The sequence below is a fragment of the Capsicum annuum genome, chromosome 1 (assembly GCF_002878395.1).
Source record: "Capsicum annuum cultivar UCD-10X-F1 chromosome 1, UCD10Xv1.1, whole genome shotgun sequence".
NCBI lineage: Eukaryota > Viridiplantae > Streptophyta > Magnoliopsida > Solanales > Solanaceae > Capsicum > Capsicum annuum.
This window is the reverse complement of record NC_061111.1, coordinates 110,672,761-110,681,985: the sequence shown is the minus strand read 5'-3', so window position 1 is coordinate 110,681,985 and position 9,225 is coordinate 110,672,761.

Here is a 9,225-nt window from a genome sequence, read left to right as displayed (position 1 = left end):
AACTCAAAATTCAATCTTGATGCTAAAACAAACAAAATCAAGAAATTCACAACTCAAAAATCAATCTTGATGCTGAAACAGTGCAAAAAATGCTTAAATATGAATATTGATTTTGAGATATAATATTGATATCATGATTTGGAATCGTTTCACTCGATCTGAAATCCTCATGAGACATAATTTTTTGAACTAATTTTCACTTTTAATTAGAAATTACTCCAAGGACCACTTTAATCTTTTCAAATTTCTGAGAATTGAGAGATGAATATGTGAGTAATTATTTATGGGGTTGGTGCGTATCACTGGTATGTTCATTTTGAAACTGGTTTGGTGGCCGAAAAGCTTCACCGGCAACTATAAAGCCATTCTGGCAAAAACACTTGAGGTTATTTATCCTTCTTCACACACAAAAAAAATTAATGGGTCTAAAAATGATAATTAAAAAAGTAATGCTGAGAAAAGTATTGAATTTGCGGTATAAATGAAAATGGAGATAAAAAAATGAAGATAAAGATGTGAAAGAGGAAGATGAAGATGGTAAAGGAATATGAAAATGGAGAGAAGGAGAGGATAAAGAAATAAAACAAATAAAGAAAAAAATAAAAAATGCATAAAATTTTTATTTTTATTTTCGGTGTTCACTCTCTCAAGGAGAGTGAGATACACTCACTTTGCCACATAAGCATTGAGGGAGGTAATAATATCACTTTTAAATAGTTCAGGGAGGTCATAAGACCCCGCAAAGTATAAGTGTGTAGTTGAGATTTGGGATAAAGGTTGGGGGGCTTTTGATCATTTTCTCCCAGATAAATGCACACCTTCAGTTAAGTTATACAGTTTTTTTTTTTGTCCAGAAGGTATTTCCTTCAACTTCTTATTTTCCAAAAACAAAAAAACTAAAAATATTAAGAAGCAAAGAAGAAATGAATTTTCAACTAAACTTATCAATTGTAGCTAAAATAGTTTATTTTTCATGGTTGGAAAACTTCTAAACCCTAATATGTTTCTTTCATATTCACCTTTAGTGCTAAGAAATAATAAAATAAACGATTAGATTTGTATCAATGTAAATAGCATTCATATCCGGATTATCTAAATCACGATACATTATTTTTCTTATTTATCTTTTCTACAAAAGAAAGAACGTAATTAAATATTTATGTGTTATAAATATATTACCGTATATAGTGAATGTCTACTTTACGATATATAGTGAATGTCTACTTTACGATATATAGTGAATGTCTATTTATGGAAAAGTTATAAACCCCAAGGTTAGTTTTTTCCCTATAAATAATGGAGTTTTTTTTCATTGTAATTCACTCCTCAAGAATCCCTCAAGAGAATTAAGAATTACTCTTTCTATTCTCTTTACTATTCTTCTTTATTTGCTTTATATTTCATAACACGTTATCAACACGAAATCTCTAACTTAAAGGTTTAGTTAAACTTCTTATGAACCCATCTTGTTAATCTCAGAATCGGAAAACAATGTAACCAAAAATATAGGTAACAAATATGTACTGCTGCATATATATTTGTATTGTAGATGGAATCTATTTCTTTTGGAGTTTTGATTTTATCTATTTGTAATTATGTTTTGTCCATACAAATAGTTTACTTAGTAATATTGAATTCAAGTCCAAAAAGGAAAAAAAAGAAGAAGAGAAAATGGCATCATTATGCATACAAATGTTTTTATTTATTACTTTAGTCATGCCATTCACCATTCGTGATCTGAGAGGTAAATATTGTTTACTTTTATTGAAATATACATACTGGTAAGTACAAATAAATAATAGATTCATGATGAAATTGTGATTTTTAGCTTTATGAATACAACGTGGTAAGTACTAATTTGTTCTATTATGTTTTTGGTTCGCATTAAAAAGCTAAGACATTGGGTTAAAGTCCCGATGCACCCTGATGATAAGATGTTGGGTTCAAGTCCCATCGATTTATGCCTAAAACGCTTTTATATGGATAGGATAGATGAGTTTGAATCTCAATGCACCATATTGATGATATTATGATGACTAAGACAAAATAATGCATTTTTGATGAAAAGACATGAAATCTGTCCATTGAATATGCTCCATGTCCATTGAATACGCTCCATTCCAAGAAGTGAATGTGGTAGCAATAAATGATAAGTCTAAAAGATACAATTTTCTCTATTGTTGAAGTGAATGTGGTAGCAATATAGAGAAATTTTCTCTATCATATTTATGCCTTGATTTGCTCCTGAAGTAACAATTTCATGAAAGAGGTTATAAGCTATCAAAATTTAATAGACTTAGGGAACGATAATATTCCATTTTCAGGGAATGAGAATTTTGATTGTTTCAATACAAACGTGCACTTGATTGTGATGGTATCACAACTTACCCCCGAATTAGGCAGAATAACTGGGAGGAGTATTTTAAATCTACTTTTAAAGTAGTAAATTTGAAATTTATTCATATAATAGTAAATCTGAAATTTACTAAAGAAAAAAGTACATGTCATGGTAAACTGGAGTTTACTAGAATAAATGTTCATAAATTGACACGAACAATTGCGATATCCCAAAGATGTGCATATTGAGTATTGCACATATATTGAAGAATTAGAAAAAATTTCATTACTTTTAATGTTGCTTCTTCTTATGATAAGTTGGTTGGACCAACTAATATTGGGATTGGATCTCTCAAAATCTGAAAAGTATAAAAGGTGAATAAGTGCACGTTCACCTATCATGTGATATATTTGAAAAGATGCATAAAAAAGATGATCACATGTACATTCATTGTCAACCTGCGTTTGAGATTCATAAAGTTGCTTGCTCAATAAAATTGAGTTAAGAGCATAACTTTCAGAATGTGCAATCAAGACAATCTTGATGATGATGGTTTGGCATTGAATGCCTTCGATAAATAGTTAAACTATTGTTAATAAGAATAAAGCTTCATGTATTGGTCTGAAATATGATATGTTGCATACAATAGCACTTGTATGCATTAGACTAATAAATTATGATTATTTCTTCCCTCTCAATTAGTTCAAGGTCAGGAACCAACTATTCCATCTAATAGTTTTGATGTGCGGTATATGATTAATGAATATACCACGATGCACAAAGATGAATTCCTCAAAGAAAATGGAGGATGTCTATTAGTTTTCCTAACATAAGAGGGAGATTATAAGCAACTATGAAATATGTTAGGAATTATCATCAGATCCTCATTCAAAAGATAATTCAAGTCAAATGCCAAAAACATCTCATATTTAAGCTGCAAGTGCTCCTATTTTATGTTCCTAAAGGACAAAGTATATGCATGTGTGAAGCATGATAGACCAATCGGTTTCAAATGAAATAATACTTGAAGAGGATATGGAGCAAACAATCATAATAAGAAGGCAATGTACTCTTGAAGAGCCTATGACATAACACTTCGTGGAACCTTATAAGAGGTTCAGGTATCTGAAAATAATGAAGTGATGAGATCTCAAAATGTTATGTCATACTGTGATCGATACAAAACGATATATCATCAATATCTTTGATACAATATTGACTCAATATTGTGAAAGATCACGAGGATCTGAATTCTACGTTTCTTTAAGCATGCTGACGTAAAAATATTTACCAAGTGACATAAAAGGATGCATCTTGGTAAGCATAACACTTATTTAATTTGCAGTCCAGGCACTTGAAGATGTCACATATATTGATATTGTCACTTGACAAAAATCTATATAAAAATTCCTAAAGGATTTAAAATGCCTAAAGCATATAAAGTTTCTAGAAAACTTGTTTATTATCCTTATAAAGGATAAATTGATGGTTTGAATATTATTGAAACTATTGGAGAGTTTTCAAAAGCAATAGAATATTTTCTTAAATTAGAAACGTGCATAATTAAATAAGGATTCACTCTGACCTCAAGAAAAGAATGTGGAACTCCTTGGTTATGAAGTATCATATCTTAGTGCAATTGATGCACTAGTGTATCTTGCAAATACTACAAGGCATGACATAGCCTTTTTCAGTCTATTTTTTAGCAAGGTATATATAGTTTTGTTTTTACTAGAAGGCATCGGAATGTGATCAAACATATGAGATTATTTTATTCTAATGATTGTAGTCCCCGATCTTATTGATTATGCTGATGCTTAGATATTTACCTAACCCGCATAAATCTCGATCTCAAACATACAATGTGTTCACATATGGGGATACTACCATATCTTGGAGATATACAAAGCAGTTTATCTAGCCACATAATAACTATTCGTGAAGCTAGCCGAGAATGTGTATGATTGAGATTCATGGTACATTTCATTCGAGAAAAATATGGTGTGAAATGTGACAATGTACCCACAATTTTATATGGAGATAATGCAACACGCATAACACAACTTAAGGGAGGATTCATAAAAGGAGATAGAACGAAGCACACTTCATCAAATCTTTTCTACATATATGAGCTCCAAAAGAATGGTGATATTAACGTGCAATAGATTCGTTCAAGTAATAATGTGGCTGATTTATTCACCAAGTCTCCTTCAATTGCAACTTTCAAGAAGATGGTGCATAAGATCGTGATACAAAGGCTCAGGGATGTTCTCATTAGGGGGAGTTAATACGTGTTGTACTCTTTTTCCCTTATGAGGTTTTGTCCCACTGGATTTTTCTTGTAAGGCTTTTAATGAGGCAGCCTATATGCGTATTGTTAGAGACGTGTACTCTTTTTTCTTCACTATATTTTTTTTTCCAATGAATTTTTTCTAATAAGGTTTTAACGAGACACATTATCTATCAATTAGACATTCAAGGGAGAGTGTTATAAATATATTATCATATATAGTGAATGTCTACTTTACCAAATATAGTGAATATCTACTTTACCATATATAGTAAATGTCTATTTATGAAAAAGTTAGAAACCCCAAGGTTAGTTTTCCCTTATAAATAATGGAGTTTTCCTTCATTGTAATTCACTCCTCAAGAATCCCTCAAAGAGAAATAAGAATTACTCTCTCTATTCTCTATTATTCTTCTTTATTTGCTTCATATTTCATAATATTATGACTTTTTTTGCAATTAGTTAGAGATAGTAGTTTTTTGGTTGAAGGAAATTTATCTTCTTCTTTGTGATTTATGAATTTTTTGACAATAAATATTTAAGTAGAACAAAACTAACAGCTATACTTGAACCATTTTATTAAAAATAAAGCTTAAACATGGATTGTATATATAGAGCATTATTATTGAACTCCTAACTTTCTTACTAAATAGAGTACATATAAGATTATTTTTAACAACACCAATCACAAATTTTAGTGGACTCCATTATAGTTTCATGTCACGGTCTTACTATTTTTTATAGTTGAAATTTGAAAGGTTGTTGGTTGTTCATATTGTTAATGAATAAGAATTATTTAAATTCAACGTCAAACTAAAAGGGACCATTTTGGTCATTTCCTCTCATCTTTTAAATTACTTTTAGTAATTATTAATTTGTAAAAAAAACTCACACACTTAAATAACTTTATTGAAAAACAAAAGAGAGAAATGACTTTACTAGGATATTCCCTTGATATTGTTCCTATTTAAAGTAAATTTCACATGTTATAATTCCTGTTACCAGTTTTCTATATGTTATGCATATGATAATGTGTATTTTACTTAATTTTCTTTTTCTATCTAGAAGATTGCCCGATATTAAAATTTTTCATGTTACCGATTGTTAATTAGTGTATGACCAATAAATTTAAAAAATATAAAAGTACTTTTAAATGTTTGGTGCTTTCTAATTGTTGTTATTATTTTTTCTTAGTTTCAGCTTTCTAGTAATTTATTGTCTGCTCCGCTTGAGGAAATTCTGCATCATGATATGAACCCACAAAATTCATATTAGTCGTTAATAAATTATTTTATTTTTTATTTGAAATACAATGATATAGTTCAAAAAGAGTTAATTTAACATATATGTTAAATACTGGTAACATGAAAAATTATAAAATGGGATAACACTTTAAATAGAAAAATTTTAAAAAATATACATTATCATACATAGTATGTGGAGAAAATTGAAGGAAAGGTGTTTTTTAAGTCTTGAATGAAAGATTGGTGACACTGACCAACTTAAAGGGTCAAAACATAATTAAAAAACTTGATTAGGTTAATTGTAGACTTGATTAATATTTTTCAAACTTTTTAATCTTTTTAAAAATACAAATTAACCCAAACCCACAAAACTTCCCTTTCTCTGCAAATCAATCTCTTTTCTCTCTTTCTCTTGATAGTTTCTCTCTCTAACTTCTCCCAACCAACAACTTTCCAAATTCCCCTCTTCAATCTTGTGCAACTTCAACCTCTGGCAACAAATAGTTTTGAGTTCTTGCCCGTTCCTTTTTTACTTTCAATCGTCAGTCGACGTGACAACATTCTCCGACAACAACAACCTCGAGTTCTTCATCGTTTCTTTTTTATTTTCACAGGTAAAAATTTAGGGCTTTTAAGATATGACGAAAACGAGGAACTTGATTTGTTAGTGTTTGTTATTTTTTTAATGTTTTTTGTTATTTTTTTTAATGTTTGTTATTTTTTTAGTTGAATTTCTCATCTGGTGTATCTGTTACTGCTTTTTTTTAACAATGGATAAAACATGTAACGTGAATCCAACAGATGAGTAATCTGTTGCAACATATATGACTAATCTGTTGCGTAGATTAGTAATATGTTGCAATATATATGACTAATCTATTGCAACATATATGACTAATTTGTTGCAACATATATGACTAATTTGTTACAACAAATGAGTAATCTGTTGCAACATATATGACTAATCTGTTGCAACATATATGACTAATTTGTTGCAACAAATGTTGCACCATATATGACTAATTTATTGCAATAAATGAGTAATCTGTTGCAACATATATGATTAATCTGTTGTAACAGATTACTTATCTATTGGATTCATTTTATAGTGTTGTAACATGAATCCAACATATGGGTCATCTGTTATAATAGATTAGTCATATATTGCAACAAATTACTCACTTGTTGTAATAGATGACTCATATGTTGGATTCATATTCCAGGTTCTATCCATTGTAGTAGTAGCAGATACACCAAATAAGAAATTCAACAAAAATCATAATTTTACTTATAAAATAAGCTATGAAGTAATGTCCAAGTGATATACGAACAAAATTTGACCTAAATTTTTTTCTCAAAAATTTCAACAGGGGCACAACGAATACCATAAATCAAATGCAAAAGGATCAAGGGGACAAACGTTTGATTTCTCCTAAAAATGTTTAAGTTCCCTAATATTTTAATTGCTTTCTAATAGTTGACTCATATGTTACAATAAATTTTCTATCTGTTTGATAATTTCCAACAGATGAATCATCTGATGCAACATGTTAGTCATCTGTTGATTCAAATTCATGTTAGTCATCTGTTGATTCAAATTAAGCAATTATTATTAATAACTAAATTAATTTAGCTAAAATTAAAGACGTATCTACGACAATGGGACAAACATTTGTGTTGTCCTAAAAATATTTGATTTCCCTAGTATTTTAATTATTTTTCAACAGATTATCTATTTATTGCAACAAGTTAGTCATCTATTGCAACAAATGTTTATAACAGGTTAGTCATTTGTTTATTCAAATTAAGTAATTATTAATAATACCTAAATTAATTTAACTAAAATTGAAGACAAGTCTTTAATACAACACGTTAGACAAGGGGATAAATGTTTGAGTTCTCCTAAAAATATTTGAGCTTTAGTATTTTAAATTATTTTTCAACATATATCTTGTTTATTTAATAATTTCCAATAGATGAGTCATATGTTGCAACAATTTAGTCCTCTATTGCAATAGATGTCTATATTTGTTTGATAATTTTCAATAGATGAGTTAGCTATTACAACAGAATAGTCATCTGTTGCAACAGATGTCTATATTTGTTTGATAATTTTCAATAGATGAGTTAGCTATTGCAACAGGTTAGTTATCTGTTGCAACAAATGTTTATCTTTGTTTGATAATTTTCAATAGATGAGTTAGCTATTGCAACAGGTTAGTCATATGTTGCAACGGATGTCTATATCTCTTTGGTCATTTTCAACAAATGTCTTTAACTGTTTGGTCTTTTCCAACAGATTACTCATTTATTGCAATATGTCATTCATCTATAATCCATTATTAGTAATAACTAATTGATTTAACTAAAATAAAATATGAATTAGTAAGTTCAATTATAGTTTCAATTAATCTCATGGTAATTACACGATCAACTAAGTATGTTCGTCCTGAGTAGGGTGATCAATTGACCAATTTTATTTAAAATAATTCAAACTAATCCATAATTAGAAATAACTATATTGATTTAACTAAAATTAAAGATGAATTATTAAGTTCAATTACGATTTCAATTAATCTCATGGTAAAAATGGTGTATTGATACATGATGATTTGTTATTATTTTTATTGAACTGTTTTAACGGATGGATCATATGTTGCAACAAATAGATCATCTATTGGAAGAACTCAAAGGGACATGACTTTTCAATCATTTAATTAAAAAAATGATTTGTAAATAAATAATACGAAAAAATATGATAAACACAATTTTAAAGCTATTTAATTTAAATAACTAAAATACCCAAAAGATGAAAAGTTATGACTTTTCACCTTTTTTGTATTTAAATCTATTTTTTTAATTTAAATAATCGAAAAGTCACCAAGTTCGATTTCATTATGAGATATAATTATTAAAAAAGAGGTGAACGGTCGTGATTTTTTTCCTAACACACTGCACTACTCACTCATTCAATCTTTTATAAATAGGTCTTCTCGGCTCTATCTCTTGCATCTTGTCTTGCATAAAACCGTCATTATATCTTCAATCACTTCTCTTTCAAAAATAAATTTCTCGTTCTTCCGTTGAAGTATGTTTTATTTTCTTGTTCTAATATGAAAATTATTAACATGCATCTATTTTCTAGTTAAGTTTAACATTTTTATTGTAAAACTACTAGTTGGTACTATATGTGGTTTAGTGTTTTATGTTATTTGTTCATGCATGTTCTAGATATGACTGATCTGATTTGGTACATGGCGATTCTGCTTGACACCATGTATGAACTTGAAAGGCTGGTTCATGAACTCGAGTGAGAGTTAGGGCTTGCGACAACAAGGGTGCTTCGTGGAATT